The sequence below is a fragment of the Giraffa tippelskirchi genome, chromosome 11, assembly GCF_054371585.1.
Source record: "Giraffa tippelskirchi isolate mGirTip1 chromosome 11, T2T-mGirTip1v1.2.pri, whole genome shotgun sequence".
Lineage (NCBI taxonomy): Eukaryota > Metazoa > Chordata > Mammalia > Artiodactyla > Giraffidae > Giraffa > Giraffa tippelskirchi.
The window spans coordinates 62,505,078-62,529,039 of record NC_137285.1 but is presented as its reverse complement, the minus strand read 5'-3'; the positions used below and the strand labels follow the sequence as shown (position 1 = coordinate 62,529,039).

Sequence of the window (23,962 nt, the reverse complement as noted above, 5' to 3'; positions counted from 1 at the left end):
CTCAAGAGTGAGGGTATATATGTATACCTGTGGCTTATTCATGTTGAGGTTTGACAGGAAACAACAAAATTCTGTAAAGCAATTATCCTTCAATTAAAAAATAAATTAATTAAAGAAAGAAACAGCAAATCAACAGCTGCTTAATAAAGAACCTCAGAAACATTTAAAAATTAATAGAAACGGGAGGTTGAGTCTGTGCAGACCACTTTGAACCTGAATTCCGTGGGGATTCTGTTGCAGCTCATGCCAAGGTAGCATGCTGCCATTTCCACAGCCAGCCAGCGGGCATCCTGCAGGGGGCTCCAGGCGAGGACAGTGTTCTGAGGGCTCACGGTACACGTCCATCTGAAGGCAGCGCTGGTTCCAGGCTCAGAGGTGACCCTGCCCAGACCAGCTTCCGTGTCCCTGGTCTCACTAACAAGCACAGATAACTTCTGTCTCGTTATGCACTGACGGTTGATGTAAGCTTTGAAAACCAGCAGTGGCTTTACATCAACCACCAGTTTAAAGGAACTACAGAGACTAGAGGAATCGCTCACTACACCTGCGTAATATCATCAGCCTAACCAGTGTGGAAAACTCTCAGGATGTACAATTGTTCCCTTAATCAAATAAATTGAAAAACTTAAAAAAAGAGAGAGAGATAAAAAGGGAATTTATAGATTTCTTAAGACTTAATGGGCACACATTAATCACAATGTGTGGATCTGATTCAGATCTTGATTTACAAGAAAAACTATAAAACTTACAGTTATGAAACAATGTAAAATTTGAATTTTGACTATTTGATTTTCAGGATTTATTAATTGTTTTAGCTGTGCTCATTGTATCATAGTTATTTTTTAAAAAAATCCTTGTCTATTAGGGATACATATAGAAATACTTAAGGATATTTAGGGGGTAGAATTGCCATTGTTTAATGGGTATTGGGGCTGGGTGACTGATATGTGAGGGCTCATTTTACTATTTTTTTTTTTTACTTTTCTATATATATATTCAAAATATTTTGTAATCAAAAGTAAAAAAAAAAAAGCTATTGGTTAAAGTCATATTGAAGTATAACCTAAAGTTATACTATAATTATAACATATGTAACTTATAAATAGAACTTAAATATATTATAATATGATCATATTATCAATAGTGATATAAATAAAATAAATAAATGTGGAAGAAGAGAAGAACTCCAAATTTTTAGTGTGGACAACCTGTCCTCAAGAAGGCAGGGCACAGCTCCCCACTCCTTAGGTGTGGCCTCAGCATAATAACTTTCTTTCTTTTTTTTTGGCCACACTGCAATCTTAGTTCCCTGACCAGGGATTGAACCCATGCCCCCTGCATTGGAAACACAGAGTCTTTACCATCAGATCCCCAGGGAAATCAATGGAAAGGGGAAGAAAAAGAGCAACTGTGGAGTGGAGAAGCCTGCCCCAGACCACCTCAAGCCAGATGATCAAGGATAATGTCAACAGTGGCGATGCTACTGACGGTGTGTGCTTCTGACAGGATGTGACGAGCATGAGCCTTTGCCTCTGTCATCTTCCTCCTAAAAATGTAGTAAATCAGTATAATATTGAGAGTAGTATCAGACAAACTCAAACTGAAGACCATTTTACCGAATACCTGACCAGTTCTCATAATTGTCAAGGCGCTCCAAACAAGTCAAGTCTGAGAAACTCACAGCCAAGAGGAGCCCAAAGAGACATGACAAATATATGCAATGGGGGGAGAAGTCCTGAATAGGCACCTGGGACAGGAAAAAGATATTAAATAAAAACGAAGACACCTCAATAATGTATGGCTTTAATAATAATGTATCAATGTTTGGTTCTTTAACTGTAAGAAGTGTGCCATACTAATGTCAGATGTTAATAATAGGAGAAACTGGGTATATAGGAACTCTCTCTTCAAAATAATTCTGTAAATCTGAAACTAGAATCTAAAAAGGAAAGTGTATTTAGACGGACAAAACTGTTGATGGTTGGTTTCCGTGTGGTAGTGTGCTGTGCTGAGATTCTGAGGATTTCTCATCTCTGTTGCAGTGTGCTTCTGCCCTCAGCAGTCCTTTTCTCCTTGGTAAAGACTGTTTAGGTGTGTTTCTGAGAGAAGAAATGGAACATGACTGAAAGCTGGTATTTCACAGGCATTTATTTCTCTCCTAAGTTTGAAGCTCTTCTGTTTCAGAAGAAGGAACAGGCTGCCGCCAGCTTCAGACCCACTGCCAGTTCCCGCTGCGGGACCGCAGACACCCCGGCAGTCCTGCGTCTTCTTGGGGTGGGTGCAGGAGGACAGGGAGAAAACCTGGATTAGCTCAGTGAGGCTGTTTTCTAAGACTCTGGTCGGGTTGAGAAGAGTCCCTCCGTCCCCGTCTCAGCCGCGGTGCCTCTCCTTTCTACCTTTGTCCTCGTAGTTCTCTGGGCTGACTCTTGAGAGACCCTGTAATGGTAACAGAGAGTGAAAAGACGGTAAAGTGAGGGGGTGAAGATGAATTACGCAGGGAAAATATTTTTCTTTAGTCATTGTAATACAAGAGGAAAAATACAATGGTAGTAATTGTAATAATTGTAATACAAGGGGGAAAAGATGGTGCAATGAGGGGATGAAGATAAATTATGCAGAGAAAATATTTTTCTTCACTTTTGTTCACAGTAAGGAGGGAGAAATATTATAAGGTTCGGGAATTCACTGGCTCTTCACTCACGAGTGGTCCATTCGCTTGACTGTCTCGTTAACTGTCAGCTTCTTGCTTAGGCATTCATTCCCCACCTGGTAAAGTTCGTCTAGAAGGCCACTCTGTGCCCGCAGTGTGTGATGATCATGCACTTAGATGATCTTTTCCTGCTTCTGGTGGCTGCCGAGATGGTGCTGCTGAATACCCGAGTCTTCTGTCACTCCACGAGAATGGCTAGGAGAGCTTGGAAAACAAGTTTACTGCTTGAGGATCAGAGCCAACTAGAGGTGGTCCCCTGGGTGGGCTGTTCCTGCAGGAAGAAGGTTTAATGAGGGTCTACAAAGGCAATGATCTTCTTCTTTTTTAAGAAAGGAAATGTTGGAGTCCTTGGACCAATTTTCAATGTCTTGGGAGCCCTAGGTGTTTATTTTTCCTAAACATATTCTTTGGAGAAGACTGGAGAGGAAGATAAGTGGTCCAAGTGCACACAGATGTAAACCCGTGGCTTCCATCAACAGCAGCAAGGAAATCAGCTTGACTCAGGCGGGTAACCTCTGAGACGGGAAATGAAGCCTCGGGGGATGCGGGGAAAACTTCCTGACTCAGGATGCTAGGCAGCTCCCAGGAGGCTCACAAAATGCCACGGAATCCTGTCCTTTCCCAAGAGGGACATCTTTTAAATGAGAGCAAAGCAGATATTGAGCTGGGCACTCAATCAAGTCATTGGAGAGTTGTTCTGATTTCCTTCAGTTTTCCTCACTGGCTCATAAAGCCATTAAATGCTATTGTTCAGAAAGAACTGCAAGAAAATATCAGTGAACATTAATCTCTTGAGGTAGAGAAATGCTTTGTAAACATGATGTTAAAGACAGAACATAAGGGGAAGAAATCAGTGAATTGGACATAGTAAAAACTAAACACGTCTGTATATTTTTAACACCACTGTAAACGGCATTAAAAGGCAAATGACAACCTTGAATATTTCCAACACACATAGCAGACCTAAGATTTAAAATCTTAATATACAGGCTGCTGCTGCTGCTAAGTCGCTTCAGCCGTGTCCGACTCTGTGCGACCCCATAGACGGCAGCCCACCAGGCTCCCCCGTCCCTGGGATTCTCCAGGCAAGAACACTGGAGTGGGTTGCCGTTTCCTTCTCCAATGCATGAAAGAGAAAAGCGAAAGTGAAGTCACTCAGTCGTGTCCGACTCTTAGCGACCCCATGGGCTGCAGCCCACCAGGCGCCTCTGTCCATGGGATTTTCCAGGCAAGAGTACTGGAGTGGGGTGCCATTGCCTTCTCCTAATATACAAGAAACTCTTCTAATTAAAATAAAAGAGAATACCCTAACAGAAAAAAAATCTGTTAACAATCAAAATGGGTATTTATAAGAAAAAATCAACTAGCTAAAACTTTTGTGAAAACATTTTCTATAAAACTTGTAAACAAGGAAATTGAGTGTTAGTCACTCAGTCTTGTCCAATTCTTTGCGACTCCATGGACTATAGCTCACCAGGCTACTTTGTCCTTGGGATTCTCCAGGCAAGCATACTGGAGTGGGCAGGCATTTCCTCCTCCAGGGGATCTTCCCGACTCAGGGATCCAACGCCAGTCTCCTGCATTGGAGGCGGATTCTTTACCATCTGAGCCACCAGGAAATGCACATTAAAACAATCATGAAGAACCATTTCCTTAGTAAATTGCTAAGAAAAAATACCCAGCGTTGGTAAGTATCCTTTAAAAAGTCATACTTTCATATATGTAGAATATAAGTTGTTATCAGAAGTCTTAAAAGTAAGTTTTTCCTTTGACCTAGGAATTGTTGAAAAGAAATAATTAAACATGTGTACAAAACTGTGTATTCAAGGATGTTCAATTGTTTATAACAGTAAAAAAGCCCTTGAGTTGGAATGATATCCACCAGGAGGGAATTTAGGTTCAGTAAATTCCACTGCAATATGAGTAAGTGGTTAAGAGCATGAACATCAAGACTGCCTGGGTTCAAGTTCTTTCTCTCCACTTACGAGCTGTGTGACTTCTCTGCACTTGAGTCTCCTCATGTGTAGAATGAGGATGATTTTATAGCACCTGCCTCATTAAATTATTGTGAGAATGCAACGAGTAGCTCTGTGTAAAGGGCCTGCTATATTCTAAGTGTTAGCTGCTGTTGTTACTATTATTTTCTCTATGAATATAACATGACCATTAAATATGTTGTAGAACTTCTAAAAATGTGAGGAAATGGACACGATACATGAAGTGGAAAAAAAGAACAGACTCCAAAGGAGGTAACTTTGAGAATACATAACATGTATGTAGACAAAGGAAGGTTGGCAACCGACCCAACATGAATCGCATTTATTTCTGGATAACTTTGATTTCCTCCTAATCCTTTTTCATGTGTGATTAATTTTCACAATCACAGTATTTTTACTTTTAATCAGAACTGCAAAACATATGAATCTCTTTTGAAATGCACAGACGGAGGCCTGTTGATTCCCACGTCTGACAGTGGCTGGGTGAGGTGGGCCACTTTTTGTTGGCTTTTGAAAGTCTTTCCTTTTATTCCTCCTTTGAGGTGATGTCCCTGCGTCATCGTTTTCCTGGCCTGAGGCTGAGCTCCACTCTGGTCCTGGAGGAGCAGATGGAGCTAGAGGGATTCTGGGTCCCGTGAGTCGTATTAGGGAAGGAAGTGGAGGCAGAAGTGGGCCTCTCCGGGTGGGACCTAGATGGGGGAGCTCCTGCTGCTCGCTAGCTGCTGAACAGTAGAAGGCTGAGACGCCGCTGGTAAAGGGGCTTCTGCTGGAGCAGGGCCAGGTGTTTGAGCTGAGTTTCAAACATCCAAAATACTCATCATGTTCCTTATTTACAAAACAGAAACAGACTCATAGACTTAGAGAACAAACATGGTTACCAGGGGTATAGTTTAGGGGGAAGGAATAGTTAAGGAGTTTGGGATGAATGTGTACACACTGCTATATTTAAAATGGATTCCCAACAAGGACCTACCCAAGCACAGGGAAATCTGCTCATTGTCATGTGGGAGCCTGGATGGGAGGGGAGTTTGGGGGAGAATGGATACATGTATATGAATGGCTGAGTCTCTTTGCTATTCACCTGAAACTTTCACAACATTGTTATTGGCTATAGCCCAATACAAAATAAAAAATTTAAAAAATGCTTATGTTCCTGTTGCTATGATGAACAGCAAGAATGATTGGCAAGCTGCATTCATTCACCCTCCCCTCTAGGTTTGCAGTGTTTAAGTGCCTGGCATCCTGTGCTGGCCATTGTGCCCAGCAATGCCCAGGGATGGCTTTGCTTCCTCCACCTCCTATGGGAGGACTAGGGTCGGGGGGTGAGAGAGTCCTGAGGTCTTATTGGTTAAGGGAAGCCCCAGCGCTGGGATTGCAAGTAAAACAGGTTTTCCCCTTTCTCTTTGGCTGAAAGCAGAGAGATTCAGGCGTGTCTAGGTCTCTGAGTCACTGACGGGCCAGTTTCAGTCTTTCCTGAGGCTTCCTCAGTGTTTTTTTCTCTTGTTTCTGGAGCCTGGCATGTTGCGGGTGTTTCACTAATGTTTTCTGGCAAACAGGGAAGTGGATGCTCTAGAGGCTGAATGAAAGGACAGACAGGCGGATGGCTGACTGGGGAGCTTGGGGAGCTCAGGCTGGCCTGCAGGAACTCCTTGAACTCTCCCCTCCTTTACACTTCCTGGAGGGAGGAGTGTGCCAGCCCTCACCCCATCCCCACCCACGCCCTGGAGCAGTTTTTCTGGGTCTCAACCCCAAAGCGCAAGCAACAGCAGGCTGCCCAAACTGGAGAAAGCCAAACACTGGCTATTTGGGGCAAATAAAGCAAGCTATTCGATAGTTATGGGTTCAAAGGGTGTTTTTCCAGGTGAGGTCTCTTGAGAGAAGGACAGCTAGCAAAATTTCCAAACCAAGTCCCAAATCCTGGGTTTTCACGTTCACAAAGCTGGAGTTCATAGAGATCAAGGTGGACAAGTGGTCAGCACTTAAAAGAGGTGTCATTGGATATCAGGGGATTCAGTGTCCAGGACTAGAAAAACCAGTTTCTTGAGATCTTGGGTGTGGGCAGGAGTTTATTTGCAGGTGAGAACACGCAGGATTAATACCACTAGGAAACTGGGCTTCAGGACAATGATTCACTGCCAGGGAAATAGAGCAGAAGAGAGAAACCACAGATCCCCGCAGGGCGGCTCCAGAAGGACTCAGGGTCCAACCAGAGGGATGCTGACTGGGGGCCCCATTTCCCCACTGAGGGCTGTGGGCACAGGTGAGGTCCCGGGGGAGGGCAGGGCCCCCAGAAGTGGGCAGTCCAGGAGAGTTTTACATTCTTGAATCTAGTGTGTAAATTACCTGCTTCATCTTTGACATTCCCATCCCATTGGTTCTTTCTTCCTCTGAGTATCAACCTGCCCCAGGCTCTCTTATTGTAAAAGAAAGAGGAATCCTACATTGCTCTCACTTAACTACCAGCATTCATTTTCCCTTTTATTACCAAAATTTTTCAAAAAGACATCTACACTCAATGTCCCTCCTTCACCTTCCTTAATTCCTTAGAATATGACTTTCTTGGAGGCTTCTTAACTGGTATTGCTACCAAAGGTCACCGTGACCTGTAAGTCCCCAATTGGGATTGGCCTCTGCTCAGCTCTCCTTATTGACTTTTTAAAGAAGACTTTTCCTATATATATATGTGTATATATATATATATGTGTGTGTGTGTGTGTATATATATATATGTATGTGTATATATATATACATACATATATGTATATAAATACATAGGTACACACACATATATAATTTTTAAAAATACTGACATTTTGGTTTTTTAATTTCATTATTGGAGTATAATTGCTTTACAATGTTGTCTTAGTTTCTGCTGTACAACAAAGGGAATCAGCTATATGTGTACATACATCCCCTCACTCTTGAGCCTCCCACCCTGCTTCCAACCCTCTGGGTTATCACAGACACTGAGCTGTGCCCCCTGAGCTATACAGCTGTTTCCTGCTAGCCATCTGTCTCACACATGGTAGTGTATATATGACAGTTCTGCTCTCTCCATTCACACCACCCTCTCCTTTCCCTATGGTGTCCATAAGTCCTTTTTCTATGTCTGTGCCTCTGTTCCTGCCCTGCAAATAGGTTCGTCTGTACTACTTTTCTAGATTCCACATGTGTGAGTGTGCTTCGTCACTCAGTCGTGTCCGACTCTTGCGACCCCATAGAGTGTAGCCCGCCAGGCTCCTCTGTCCATAGGATCCTCTGGGCAAGAATACTGGAGTGGGTTGCCATTTCCTCCTCCACTCCAACTCTTTAGGACCCCATATACTGTAGCCCTCCAGGCTCCTCTGTCCACGGAATTTTCTAGGCAAGAATACTGGAGTGGGTTGCCATTTCCTCCTCCACTCCAACTCTTTAGGATCCCATATACTGTAGCCCTCCAGGCTCCTCTGTCCACGGAATTTTCTAGACAAGAATACTGGAGTGGGTTGCCATTCCCTCCTCCAGGATTCCACATAAATGCATTAATATGTGGCTTGTTGCACAGCCATGTCTGACTCTTTGCGACCCCATGAACTGTAGCCCACCAGGCTCCTTTGTCCATGGGGATTTCCAGGCAAGAATACTGGAGGGAGTTGCCATTTTTGACTCCAGATATGTGTCAATATACAGTATTTGTTTTTGTCTTTCTGAAATTGCTACCAAAGGTCACGGTGACCTTAAAGTCCCCAGTTTGGTCACCTCTGCTCAGTTCTCCTTTCTGACTTTTTGGTAGCATTTCACAATGATAAGCATGGCTATCACTTGAAATTGTTCTGTTTTTGACTTCAGGGCCATCTCAGCATCTTGAATTCCTGCCCCTGGGGCTGTTTCTTTCTTTGACTAGTTCCTCTGCTCTGCATACAGAAGGCAGACATAACCTACTGGGGTGAGTCTGCACTTAGCTGAGCTTCACCCAGTGCCTGGCGTGTTGTAAGCACCAGGAAAATGTCGGCATGAGAGAAAAGAGCCTGCCCTCTCCCCGCCCCAAGCTGGGTTCCCACAGCTCCACATGCACCTCCATTGTGGGCAGTGCTCGGCCCTGGGTCTGTTATTGCAGAGTGGCCTGTTCCCTCTCAAACACGAGCATTCCACGAGCTTTCTGACCCACTCTGAGGGGCAGTGGGTGGGGTATTGGAGATTCTCTTTGTTTGCTTGCTCGTAGAAGGACCTCGGCCTGAGCAACCCGAGTGTGTGTCTCTACAAGGCTGTGGCTTTCAAAGCTGCAGGTTTGTGTTTCTAACTGCCTGCTGGGCATAGTCACATATATGTCTCAATGTACCTAAGACCCAACTCATGGTTCAAAACCGTCATTCTCCCAGAAAGACTCAACATCGCAGCTGCTCTCCATCACTTCTGACATGCAGCCGCCCAATCCTGGGGCGTCTTCCTTCCCTACTGCTCATCCGAACCACTTTTCTGTTCTCAGAACCTCTTCCTGGCTGAGGCCCTTCCATCTGGACTGACACGCAGGCCTCCTAACTGTTCCCCTCACCTCCCGACTCTCCATTCTCTGATCCAAGCACGCTGGGGCCAGTCAACCTTAAAGAACCGTTTTGGTTCTGTCACTTCCGTATCCTCAGTCATCAAATATAGTTTATGAAGTAAGAAAATCTGCCTGCAAAGCAGGAGATGCAGGAGATATGGGTTTGATCCCTGGGTCGGAAAGATGCTCTGAAGGAGGAAATGACAACCCACTCCAGTATCCCTGCCTGGAGAATCCCATGGACCAAGGAGCCTGGCGGGCTACAGTCTATAGGTTCACAAGAAGTCAGACATGACTGAAGTGATGGAGCATGCAGGTAGGCCTCAGGCCTCATGTCACATCTCCCTGTCCCATTCCTCTCAACACAAACACCGGGTGACTTACTTTCTCCACAGACAGCAGTCCTTCTCGTCTAGGTAACTTTGTCTTGGAAAACCGTCTCCCTAGCTTTCACCAGCTAAGGGCCGTCTGCCCGAGGCTGCCTTCCTGGTAACCATGGTCTGAAGTGAGCTTCTCTTCTCTGGTCTCCTACGAAGAAGCTTGTTTGTGCCTCCCCACATGAAGGAGTGTAGATACATCAGTCACGTCCTCTCTCGAGGGAAGGGTTGTGTCCACAGCGCCTGGCACATTATAGGAGATGGACATTCATTTGCATGATTGGGTGAATCGCTTTATGGAAACTTTTCTCCCAGAGATCCGAGATTTTTCCACAGTTACCATTACTAGCTCATTTCCACCTGAGATAGGTCTGTGATGGTTGGTCCCTATGGAAAAAAAGATTCCAATAGGATTAGGCTCTGTGTCAAGTATATACAATCTAAAGAATGAACCAAAGGGATGCAAACGTTTCTCAGACATGGGGGTTATTGAGGGCCAGTAAGAGGAAAGGAAGGGCATTTTATGGGGACAGTGGAGCAGTTAAGACCTGTCCGGAAAGTTTTCTTGAGGACTGAGCTTTTAAACTCACAGCACATCTGATTCCCTGTTCGGCCCTTGGTCTTACACAGAATCAGCCTGGGAACATAATTAGGAGTTCCTCCTGGCTTTCTTCTGAATATCCTTGCTTCCTTTCCCCCTTTTCTGTCTCTCAGCCTGTCCTATAACCCATTTCTACAGAATCTTAGTTTCTGAACTTAATATTTCCCAGGAACTATTGTATAAGGCAGAGGATAAGAGAAACAGCAGATGTTTTGCTAACAAGAGATGCTGTTCTTAACATCATCCAGTCCTTCTGCCTCCTGGCTTTGAGGGAGCACAGGAGGTGTTTCGTAGGCAGCCCCGGCCAGATCACAATAGCCGTGGGGCTCTGCAGGAAGAAGCCTGCAACCAGCCTGTATTCAGTGGAGTTTTACAGGTACTGATTAAACTCTTGTTAAAAAGCAATTACTAAATGATTACACACCTGTGGCTGACCCTTCCCAAGAGTGTGGCGTAAAGCCCACCAGCATCAAGTCATCTAAGATCTTGCTAGAAATCTAGAATCTGAAGCCTCTTTCCCAGGCCTGAGTCAGAATCTGTATTTTAGCACGATCCTATAATGATTTCTGTTCACATCAAAGTTTAAGAAGCACTGCCACGGACATTCTATGCTGGGCTCTTAAAAACGTGTTCCAAGAGCCAGTATAGAAACTGGCAGTGACCGGTCACTCTGCAGAGACAGAGAGGAGGTGTCACTACTGAAGCGCCCCATTTCCCCCAGTCCTCACAGGGTCGCCTCTCTTTCTGGCTCAAATCAAGGGGCAGCTGCGATTTGAGAGGCCGCTGGAATGGGGGCAATGGGAGGAGGAGGGCAGCGGAGGGGCCATAAAGAGATGCTAGTGCTCCCTGCTGCTGTTCTCATGTTCTGTGGAATTGTTTTCAGCAGGTGAAGGTCCTCATCTTCTCTGAAGAAAGAATTCCTTAAAGTGACCAAGAAGGCAGAGCAGGCAAGGAGTTTATGAGAAGTACAGTACATGTGGGACAGTGCCCTGGCAAACTTGCAGAGTGAGACACACCCTGCAGGGGAAGCTTAGATTATTAATACGGAGTTAGTCTTCCAGGATTTAGATGAGGGTGATTCCCTTTTTCCCTCCCCTATGATCGCCTTATCTATAATTTCTTATTTGGGCTTCCACCAGCCACCATCTTGAATCTTTCCAGAAACAAAACCCACGAGGGTGTGGGTGTCAAAACCACAATCCTAATGATATTGTAATGATATTATGAAGAAACCAAGGTTACTAGATGTCTTAAGACCCCTTCTGTGCACCTGTCAGTCTGGGAAATCCTCTCGACCACAAAATTGAGGCTGCTATGGAGGGCTGTTTTGTCTTTCACCCAGTCAGGGTGCATCATTCCCACTGATACTTTATCTTAAAGGGTCAGCGTGAAACTGGCTGCAGCAGATTAACCTGAGTCCTATCTATCTGCTACCGCAGAATGACTCCTGCCGTTCCCATGGGCCAGGTTAGGAGGGAGTTGAGGCAAGAAGCCAGATGAGGAGCTGTGGGTGTTTCCTAAAGAACTGCCAGCCTGACTGGTTCAAGAGAAAGGCCACTCCAAACTTGAAACAATTGAAATGTCCATCAAGAGATGAACGGATAACTAGATAGTGGTGTCGGAGAAGGAAATGGCAGTATTCCAGTGTTCTTGCCTGGAGAATCCCAGGCACAGAAGAGCCTGGTGGGTTGCCGTCCATGGGGTCGCACAGGGTTGGACACGACTGCAGCGACTTAGCAGCAGCTGTAGCAGCAGCAGCAGATTGTGGTATAGCCATATGGTGGAATCTTTTGTTTTTGTTTAGTTGCTCATGCATCATGCCAGGCTTCCTGGTCCTTCACCATCTCCCAGAACTTGCTCAAACTCATGTCCATTGAGTCAGTGATGCCATCCAATCATCTCATTGCTGAGATGAGATGAATTTTTGATGCATGTGGGAATATGGATAAATCTTGAAATAATTTTCCTGAAAGTAGCCAGACCCTCCCCCCAAAAAGAGCAATTTTCTATGATTGCATTTATGTAAAACTCTAAAAATGCAACTAACTATAGTGACAGCAGATTAGTGGTTCTTGAGACTGAGGGGCAAGCAAGAGCAGGAGGAGGGATTACCAAGGGGGCACAGGAAACCTTTGGGGGTGACAGCTTCTCTATCTTGAGTCCTGTGAGGGCTTCCTGGATGTAGTTGTAGTTTAGTCGCTCAGTTGTGTCTGACTCTTGCGATCCCATGGACTGTAGCCCACCGGGCTTCTCTGTTCATGGAATTTCCCCGACAAGAATACTGGAGTAGGACACGACTAAGCACACACTCAAGATGATGACAACAAGGTGACATTTTCACACAGATGGGGAGGAGAGAAGCAGTGACGGGGCCCTGCAAGAGAGGCTGACTGGAAATGTGACATCGTGGGGTTTTATACAGCCTGCTCAGACACAGAGTCCATCTCTGGCTTCGTATTTTAAAATTTAAGGCAAAATTTACACAGGGTCAAATTCACCCTCACTGTAAAGTTCTGGTGGATTTTGAGGAATGTGGACGGTAGAGTAACCACCACCCTAAATGGTATCTAAGTAGGGTCTAGAACACTCCATCGCTCCCAGAATCTCCCCACACTACTTTGTAATCAACCCCTCTCCTCACCCCCAGAGCCTGGCAACTACTGGTGTGGTTTCTGCCCCTAAAGTTTTGCCTTTGCAAGACTCCCATGAAAATATCATAATAGAAGAAAACCATACATTATGTGGACTTTTAAGTCTGACTTCTGTCACTTAGTATAATGTTTTTTTTGTTTGTTTCCTCAGAATAATACTTTAACAATCTGAAAATCTGTTTTTTGGTTTAAAGTCTTGCAAAATGAGTGGTAAATCAAAGATTCATTCACTATCTCTATGTGGTTATATGTCTCACTGTGGACCAATGTCTATGTCTATAGATACTTTTGCCTTTTATAGTCATTTTAGCCCCACTTAATTGGTACATAAAGTCTTATTATTTTAACAATGCTAAAACCTAAATTATATATTCTAAATCTAACAATCTCTTCTTCCAAACCTGCCTCTGTCTCTTTTCAGCCTCCATTAATGGTAGACCTTTGGAGACTGCCAACATTCATAGTTTGAGAAACCAGAGATGACTGCTGGATCTTAAGTCCCTATGACCTATATTAGTATAATGTTTTGAGGGTCATTCCTGTGGTGGAATGTATTATTAAAAATATTCTTTACTTTTCATTGCTGAGTAATATTTCATTGTATGTGTACAGCATCGTTTATCCATTCCCAGTGAAAGGACACTTAAGGTTGTTTCCAGCTTTGGGCAATTTTGAATAAGGCTACTGTAAGCATTCACATCAAGTTTGTTATATGTCCATAGGTTTTTATTTCTGTTAAGACTAGGATTGTTGGGTCATATGGTATGTGTTCAACCTTACAAGGAACTGGCAGACTGATTTCTGAAATGGTTGTACCATTTTACATTAGCGCCAGCAGTGTGTGAACATTCTAGTTGTTTCATATCCTCATCAGCATTTGGTATTGTTGGTGTAGTTTAGTTTTAGCCGTTCTAATAGGTGGTGGTATCTCAGTGTAGCTTTAATTTGCTTTTCTCTAAGAACAAGTGGTACTGAGCATCTTGTCATGTGCTTGGTTGCCATCTGTCTAGCTTTTAAGGGACCCGTTCAAATGGTTTGCTCTAGCTTCATTCTTAGTAGTTGAGGTTGAGGTTCTCTACACAATAGGGTTCTCGTAGTGGTCCATACAAGCAGTTTCAGAAACTCAGACTACAGCAGGGCACCCTGAGAAATAGCTGGGGAGAGTGGATCAGAAGGATCAGTGTCGTGGCGTTTAGATAAAATGTAGAAAGACAGAGGGAATGTGTTCTCAATGGCTCTCCTGCATGGAGGAGGACAGGGAGGGAAGAGGGGCCCCAGTTCTGTAGAGGAGGAAATGTACAATTAGCCTAGGGACGGCAAGAAACACTGCGATTCTGGAAGCCAGCTCAGTGAGACTCTACTTCCTTGGACCTTCCGGGCGAAGTAGGAGGCAGAGTGATAAGGTGAGTGGTTAGGAGTTACAAACACAAAATGCAGAACTGCAAAAAATGTGGCTAGAAAACTACATTGTATTCAGCCTCATGGTATTTAGCTTCTTGTCATGGTCCCTGAAGACTTTCTGAGAGCTCTCTTCTCCTTGGAGGATTTGAGGTGATGGTTCGCTTCTCTGCTGGAGCAGAGGCGTTCCCATGATTGCTGTGCATTTACGTCCTAGCTTAGATTGCTCAAGAACCATCTCAGTGCTGTTTCAGTTGAGGACTCAGGGTGTGAGGGGGCCACCGGGTGGCTTATTTCCCCACTGTTCTGCCCGGTCCGCCTTCCAGGGGCCTCAGTCTGCGCAGCCCCTCCGAGTCCCGGGAAGGGGAGAAGGAACAAGCCACGGAGAGCCTGGGCATCATTGCTAAGGTGGGGCTGGAAATGTGGATTTAATTCATAGTAGGCAGGCAGACTGGGCCAGGAGCAGATGCCTTCCACGCACATCTGTTCCCAAAGATCAGGGTAGAGAGCAAGAAAGTCTAGGGTACATTCATCCACAACAGGGCCAAGAGAGGAGGCAGAAGGAATCTGCTCAGGTGGGATCTGCCTCGTGGAGGTGCAGCAGTGGGCCACCTTGCTCTGTGCCACCAGACACCCTCCTGCATAGTTTTCCTGGTCCGGAGCCTGCAGGGCAGGGCCTGAGGTCATTCTCTTTGTATACCCTGTGCCTACAGCACCTGTTTAATGGTAACAGGACAGATAAGGCAGGAGGAGGGCCAGGAATGCCAGAGGCTGGCTCTCCCAGGAAGAAAACTTGAGAAGCTTGTGTGACTTTTGCTCTCCGCAGAGCTCTTTAGAAAACAATCAGTGTCAAGCAATCAGCCCCCAGGCCAGGCCCCGCAGGCCTAGTGGGTCACTGTCTTTGTTTTGCTCATGAAAGCTGTCCCCATGAAGCATTTAGGCATTGGGACCTGGGCCAGAAATTACTTTCACTCTCATAATCCTATTCTGAAGGTTTATAGATTTTTTATTTGCAGGCTTAGAGACAACCTAGTTTCAAACATTTCTCTTTGCACAGTGAGTAATTCCCTGCCCCCTCACTCCCCACTTCCTGACGCTGTCCTTCCTATAAATTCACATGAAAGAAGGCACATTCTCCCTGTTTTCTGGCTCTAACCACGTTAGAGATCAAAGGTGATTCTCTTCCTGATGATCTACTCCCTTTAACTGGATGGGTGGATTGACCCAGAGGATCAAGTGTGACCGAGTTCTCCCACCCAGGGCATCAGCTGGTCATTCCCGTTTCACCAGAGAAAGATCTTTATTAGAAGAGGCCTGGGGACTTCCCTGGTGGTCCAGTGGTTAAGAATCTACCCTGCAAGCAGGGGACGTGGGTTCGAACCCTGATTATGGAACTAAGATTCCACATGGCAAGGAGCAATGTGCGTCAACTAGAGAGTCCGTGAGCCACAACAAAAGATCCCACGTGACACAGTGAAGATCTCGCCTACCACAACTAAGACCCAGTGCAACCAAATAATAAATTAATACTTAAAAAAAAAAAAAAAGAGGCCTGGACCTGGGGCTTATTCCTCAAGGGGCCCTGGCCTCACACTGCAAAATCTTCCTTCTTCAAACCTACACAGCTTTGGCCCCTACTGTACTGGAGTCTCAAGCAGAGTCACTTGGACGGAGAGTTGCTAGAGAATTTATTCTACAGAGGCTTCAAATACCAGCTCTTAATTGTTGAGGCATTGCTGCCACATATAAGTTTAGTTCATTGATTCCTGTAACTATTTATTATGGTGTATTTGCTGTTGTCATTAATCATTTAGATTTACAAGTAAGTCTGAATGATTAATAAATTCTTGCACATAGCTTGCCCAGCCCTGGAACCTGGAGCAATCATTATTACACGTGTTCTCCCCTTAGATGCCCTTGAGCAGTGCTCTCACTGCACGTACAAAACGGGAGTCCAAGGGCGGCTGCCTTGCTTTCTCTCTCTTTTTTTAAATTAATTTTTAGTGGCGTATAGTGACTTTACAAGGCTGTGTTGGTGTCTGCTGCACAGCAAAGTGAATCAGCTATATGTACACATATATCCCTTCTTTTTTGGATCTCTGCTTCCCATTCAGGTCCCCACAGAGCATTTAGTGGAGTCCCCTGTGCCATATAGGTTCTCATTATAGCATACACATATATTAATCCCTATCTCCCAGTCCATCCCACCCCCTTCCCCCTTGCTTTCCACGTGTTTGTTCTCTACGTCTGTGTCTCTGTTTCTGTAAATAAGATTGTCTATACTAACTAGACACAGGTGGGAGGATGGGTGGTTTTTTTTTCTTTCTGCTCCCAAAACAACTCATTCTCTGGTATAGAGAATGACATAGAGCTAAATAGTTCATTAGGAGAACAAACACCAGGAACACATAAAGAACTTAGTGTGGGGAGAGAAAAGGGAAATTTTAAGGATGGGCAAGGAGGACCTTCTTAAAAAAATAATACACACCCATGGAAGAGAAATTATAAGATTCACAGAAGCAAATTGGATAAAATTAAAAAGTCACCCATTATCCCCCGATTCTGAGTTAATTAACATTTTGACGTTTGCTCTAAGTGCCTATATTGGAATGTGAATATTTGCCCTTGCATATGCATATGTGTGTTTACATACAATTTTTCTTTTACAAAACAGCATTCTGTGCATGCTTCATAACTTGCATTTAAAAAATCAAATATATCATGACAATCTTGTCCTGTCAATATGTACTAAATAAGACATCACAGTATGGCTGTACCACAATTTCCTAATTAATTTCCTCCTAGGTATATCTTTTGCATCAAACTAATCAGCCAGCTAACAAGTTCTAAATGATTCTGGCTACAAAGTCCAGGAAAGAACTTTGTGAACTAGAATGAAATTAAGTACAACGCCATAGGCTGGGGAAAATAACTAACCATGTGGAATAGGGGAAAGAACCATTGCTGCTGCTGCTGCTGCTGCTAAGTCACTTCAGTCGTGTCCGACTCTGTGTGACCCCATGGACTGCAGCCCACCAGGCTCTGCCGTCCCTGGGATTTTCCAGGCAAGAGTACTGGAGTGGGGTGCCATTGCCTTCTCCGGAACCATTGCTGAGGACCTAACAAAAATTAGGCTGAGGATAATAGAAATCAGGTAATGGATCTAAAATAAATCTATGATGCCAAAGAAAAGTAGTTTTGAACCTGGAAGTGCTAATTCTTTTCATAGGCAAGTTGCATAGCTTTTTTTGAATCTCAGTGTCTTAAATCTATACAATGGGAATAATTGTGTCTATATCAGAGAGTAACTGCAAATGTAAAATAATTATAAAAGACCTGAAGAGTGTCTGTTATAGAAAAGGTATAAATAAAAATAATTTTAAAAATTAAAAAATAAATTTAAAATAATTTTTAAAAAAGAATAGGAGAGATGCTGAAAATGTCTTCGTTTCCTGCGTCACTTCCGGCCTTTGGGCTGCTCTGCGGCCCTGTTTGGGCAGGAGAGTGGCCCCTGCGCTGTGAGCAGACATACGTGCTGCTGTGCTCTGGTCATCCAGGGGCCTGTTGCAAGGCAGTCAGAAGCTAATGCTTTCCATGGAGATGATTTTTCACATTAAATACCACTTCTCTGGGTCTAAGGCCTTTATGAAACTTTTTCTACTGCTAGTCTAGTTGGCTGGAAGGCATGAGTGTGGTTCCCAGACAGCAGCATCAGCTGTGCCTGGGAACTTGTTAGAAATGCAAATTCTGACTCACTGAATCAGAAACTGTGGGGGTGGGCCCGGTGACCTGCGTTTCAACAAGCCCTCCTGGGGATTCTGATGTGTGCGCAAAGCTGAGAACCGCCAGTGCGGCGGGAGGCCTGGAAACCAAGAACCACATATACTCTACCTCCCAGTTCACTTTGGGACCCGGGGCAAGTCACTTCATTTCCTTAAACCTTCATTTTCCTCATCTGGAAAGTGGGAAAACAACATCTCTTTGTGACCTCAAATGATTCTTTCACAGAGTGAATGAACTTAGGCAGGTGACAGATATACAAAAATGTATCATATACTGGGTTGGCCAAAAAGTTCCTTCAGGTTTTGCCAGAAAACCCCAAACAAATTTTTTGGCCAACCCAGTATAAATGGAAAGTATACTGATAAGGCAGGGTGATGTATAAAGCACCCCTCTTTGATGAAAAATGGTTTCATTTTTATTGACCTTTAAAAGAGGAGTCTGTAACCTCCACGGAAAATCTCATTGGATGCTTTTACAACCCTCACAGCATTTTCTCCTGTGTAACCTAAATTCCATGTGTGAGCTTCTTCAGCGTCTCAGAGGTGTTCTGAGGACGTTATCAAGAAAGAAAACTCACTGGGCACAGTAAAAAGCCCCTACACAGGAGAGGCACCCTTATTTGTTTTCGTTTCTTGGTCCTTGGTGAAGCTGGAGAACGGCAGGTCACCCTGTGGGGCAAACCCTTCACCTCCATGAAGGTTGCTATTAGGTTGCTCCTTGCTTCCCCTCTTTCCAGGCCTGAAGACTTCTGCTTTTTAGCCTCTGTTCAAAGGCTTCATCGTGCTCCCTTCGGTCACCTCTGCTTCTGTTCTCTAAGTCTTTTCCCTATGCTATATATAGCAGCAGCCTCTCCGGAAAGTGCGGTCCAGTCCCCTGAGTTCTGGAGCCTCGGACGCACACAGAACCCTGGTCACCATCCGAGGGGATGCTGGGAGCGCAACCTCACGGTTCTATCACCTCCCTCCACGGACAAAGCACCAGCCCAGAGCCTCAGGGGCAGGCTGCGGCTGCGGCAAGGCTCAGACACACTCCCCTCTAACTTACCTAGTCATTCATGTTTTCATTTTCATATTTCCTTAGTGTACCGCCTTTTATTTGCATCTGGTGGTCTTTTCTGTTCTCCCACTATCTTTAATTTCTCTAACAGAAAAATTAATTTAATATTTATATATGCATAGAAATTTAGAATATATATGCACAAAAAGAAGGGGAGGAGAAATGCTAGAATCTTAAAAAGTAGTTAACCCTAGGGAATGAGATTACACATGATTTCATTTGTTTTCTTTTGCTTCTCTGGATATTTAAATTTTTCTATGATTGACACATTAATTGCTTAATTTTTTGAAAAACAAAAAGACAAAATTGGAAAATTAACTCCTGAATGGGTACAGAGCAAAAAGAAGACAGAATATGCTTGTGCTAAGGAATGCTCACTGCCCCACATGAGTTTCCATTCCAGAAGGGTACAAAGCCATAGCATGGCCTACTGGCCTGGCTTGTGGACTGTCCCAGTGTTAGCACTGAAACCAGCAAGCCTGGACAGCTGGTCACCTGCCTCCCAGCCCTCTTCTCTGCTGAACCACTGGGGCTGCCTGCTGGCGCCTGTGAGGCATTTCTCTTATGTGTCTCACTTTGCCAGCACTGGGAGGTTCCACAAAGTTGGCCTCAGAGACAAGAAGCCTAGGGATCATCACCTGTGTGTTTGGTTCCAGGGAGACTTAGCAGTAGAGGTAGGTGTAGAGTTCCCTCCTGGGGCTGGGGAGTGTGAGCAAAGCCTTGGGGCCATGATGGAAGATGAAGGTGCAGTGGGGGAGTCCGTGCGGCTGTGGAGGCTGCTGGCAGTGTCCTTCTGTGATGCTTCTGCAGAGGGTGAGGGCAGAGCAGGCCACTGACCACAGCTTCTTCCCCTGGACATGAAGCACGTGGGGACTGTTGTTAGCTGTGCTCCTCCCTTTGCCTTAAAGATGTTACATTTATCTTATCTAAAAATCTGAGTTTACAAAGGTTTTGTCAGGCGAGTGTATGCTCCTCGGCTCTTGTCACGTCACAACAAAGATTTGGAGTGACGGACGTTAGAGCCCTAGGCGGGTCATGGCTCTCAGGTCTCGAACAGACAGTGTTATAGCTCTTAGACGAATCAGTGTTACAGCTCTATTTTATTTAGATAATAGCAGGAAAATTCATCCTTGAAGCATGAGGGCCTGCCGACCATCGACCCGAAGACACGAAGAGAAGAACGCCCCAGTGCGCAGGAGAGGAAAAAGGGGGAGAGCGCGCTTTGGCTCCACTTTTTATATGTTTTTCCCTCCCCCTGGGCCTGCCCTATGCAAATTGGGCTTAGCCAGGAGTGCTGTTCTACCCGAAGTTCTCACTCTGGTCCTCGGACCTTCCTTTGTTCTATTTGCGCGGGCTTTTCCCTTCCTTGTCTTTAGCCACCACCATTCTGGAGTCCTGTTTCCAATTCTAACTACCTAACAGTTTCATTCTAAATCAGTGGGTCTCAATCCTGGCTGCGTGGGAAGATCACCTGAGAAACTTCTAGAATGCTCAGATCTCACCCTAGACTGCTTAAAACAGAATCTCTAAAAAGGAAACTTAGGGAATTTATAAATATATAATATAAATACAAAAAAATTTATATATGCTATATAAAATAACAAGTATAATATCTAAAGGATTTTTATATATTACCTTGAGTATAAGTGAATTTATATAAAGAATTTACATACACAATAATATATAATCATATGTAATTAATATCTCATATATTAATTATAATACTATATAAAATTCCTTTAGATATTATATATCATTATAATATACATATTATGTCATTATAATATTATAAAATCATGTCATCATAATATTATAATGACATAATATCTAAAGGAATTTATATATAATTACATATAGCATGTAATTATATATAATTAATATATTATATTAATTATAATAGAACCTTATATATAAAGCATTATATATAATTTCATATAAACTTATGTATATGTATGATTATATAATATATAAATGAATTTTATATAACATTATAAACAATATAATACTAAATTGTATATGATAGACAATATTAATTATATTATATATATAAATTCTTTAATACAAACTTACCTATTACATGTCATGACATTATACATAAATTCCTTTGTACATATGTTATATACATTTTATATAAATTCTCTATACATTATATATTATATATAATTATAATATACGTATAATAAATTCCTTACTTTTCCTTAGGCTCCTTCCTTAGACCCTTCTTGGTTTCCTGTCTGCACTTACCATCACTACCACAAAGCACTATCAATACATATATATGTAATCTTCTCAGGGGAGTCCAGCCGTGATCAAGAGTCACTGATTCAGACATTTAGGATGTGTGGTAAGGGGATCCTGCAGGTCAAGTTCTCTGACTGAAGGACATGTGGGGGAAATGAGGCAGCAGATCCCAGGGCAGAGTGGATAAGGCAGACAGGCAGGAAGGGGTGCAGGGAGAAGAAATCTGTCTTGCAGTTCAGGGAAATGACTCAGGAAAGGACCAGAGGCCGAGATTCTGGTCTAATGTTCAGGACTCCAGAAATCTTTCTCCAAGTCAACAGGAAGTGTCTTACCTTGTAGGCACCGCTGATTCAATGAGAGGTCAGTGGTGTGGGCCGTGGACCCTGGAGTCAGAGCTTAGGCTGAAAGATCAAGTGAGACGGGATGAAAATGAGCCAGGAAGGGTAACTGGCTACTACACCTGCCCAAGACTGTGATAAAAGGGTTGCCGTGTTCTTGGAGGAAAAGTGAAGCACCAGCTCAGCCTGGTCAGGGCACTCTTCGGGAAGCGCTCGGATGAATTGCTGACCACTGTGGTTTGCTTTTATTTGCCACGCCCAGCCTCCGTCCAAAGCAGCTGCACTGATCTGATGCTGCCTTGCTGGAGGGCACTGTGTTCCCAGCAGGTGTTTAGGAAGCACGAAGGACAGCAAGGACTTCAGCTTTGGCCTGTGCTTTCCCACACAGGGCAACCTGGGATTCAGATGGAGTTTTCTGAGGGTCAGATGAGTGTTAGTAGGGCAGGATGTGTAGACCTGCCAAAGAAATGTGCTGCACATGTGCTGGCTTCATCTTTTCCTTAATGTTCTTAGCCAGGCTGTTGGGGATACGAGCTGCAAAGGTGAGGCCATGGGAGCCATGGAGAGCAGGATGCCTCTCTGACCCTCAGCTGTCAGCTCAGAGGCTCTAAGCCAGTGGGTCAAAGCAATGGCATCAATAGCATCACCTAAGGATTTCTTAAAAATATAGATGCCATGTCCCCACCTCTAGGGATTCCGACTTAGTTGGTTTGAGGTGGGATCCAAGATATAAACTTTATTTAAATGTTCTCCAGGTGATTCTACAGATGTATAGAACAGTCTTTAGGACTGTGGGAGAAGGTGAGGGTGGGATAATTTGAGAGAATAGCACTGAAACATGTATATTATCATATGTCAAATAGATCGCCAGTCCAGGTTCGATGCATGAGACAGTGTGCCCAGGGCTGGTGCACTGGGATGACCCTGGGGGATGGGATGGGGAGGGAGGTGGGAGGGGGGTTCAGGATGGGGAACACATGTAAACCCATGGATGATTCATGTCAGTGTATGGCAAAACCACTACAATATTGTAAAGTAATTAGCCTCCAATTAAAATAAATAAATAAATAAAAATATTCTCCAGGTGATTCTAAAGCATAGTCAGGGTGAAAGCCACTGATTTTAGCTTTGGCTGGGAAACTAAACAGGTGATCAATCAGGAAGGGACAGTAAAGGGTGGGGGTGCTAAAGAGGATCAGAGGGCCGTTACCCCTGGGACTGGTCCAGGTGCTGGTTTTTATTTTGCTCTTTTTGCCTGTTGATCGTTTCAGTTTTATAACTTTTTTTGGCTGCGTTGGGTCTTTGTTGTGACATGTGGGCTTTCTCCAGTTATGGTGCTTGGGCTTAGTTGCTTCCCAGGTGGCTCAGTGGTAAAGAATCTGCCTGCCAATGCAAGAGACACGGGTTCGATCCTTGGGTCAGGAAGATCCCCTGAAGAAGGAAATGGCAACCCACTCCAGTATACTTGCCTGGACAATCCCATGGACAGAGGAGCCTGGCGGGGGTCACAAAAGAGTTGGACTTAGTGACTTAGGACAACTTAGTGACTAAACAACAACGGTGCTTCATGAGCTCCTCTAAAGTCTTTTTTCAGCTTTATTGAGGTATAATTGACAAGTAAAATTGTAAGATACTTAAAGCATACATAGTGATGATTTGATATACGTATACACTGTGAAAGGGTTCTCATCTAGCTAATTAACCATCCGTCATCTTCTATATTTATCTTGTGTGTGTGAGAGAGACAGAGATAGGGAACATTTCATTTGGCAAATTTCGATTATATAATACAGTGTAATCAGGTGTGACTCCTGATTTGGCTAAACCAATAAAGGTAATTGCATTTCCCTTGCAAGTGATTAATATAAAAATGGCAGTACATGTGAAAGGAAGTCAGCTGGTCGGTCTCTGGGAAAGTTTCCCAGAACTCAGGAACATTCTCTGTACCAGTCTCCAGACTGCCATGTGAGGTTTGATCCTTGGAGGAGATCCATGATGGAGCAAGTCTCAGGACCAACATCAGTGCCTTGAAGGTGGCAGAGTGCAAAGATGGGAGGAACTCGGTCCTGAGACTTGTTGAGGCTGAACCAACCAGCCCTGCACCTGCCTTATCTCCAGATTCTGAGTATGTGAAATTCTCTTTGTTCAAGCCATTTCAGCTAGGTCTTCTGCTTGTTGAAGTCAAAAGCGTCCTAAATGATACATGTTATTTTAGTCATCTTAAAATTACTGTATTTTTATTTGTCTGCAGATATTTGTGTTTATATCTCATACATTCCTTGAGACTG

General features: G+C 44.0%; 1 long non-coding RNA gene across 1 annotated transcript; it reads right to left on the bottom strand.

Moving 5' to 3' along the window:
* Positions 1-1,790: 1,790 nt before the first annotated feature.
* LOC145527224 (uncharacterized) lies at positions 1,791-21,861 on the bottom strand. Its single transcript, XR_014069580.1, has 5 exons — positions 21,669-21,861; positions 9,614-9,849; positions 4,185-4,374; positions 2,702-3,470; positions 1,791-2,436 (listed from the first exon to the last, which is right to left on the bottom strand). It is a non-coding gene; the product is annotated as an uncharacterized LOC145527224 (long non-coding RNA).
* Between the last annotated feature and the right edge of the window lie 2,101 nt (positions 21,862-23,962).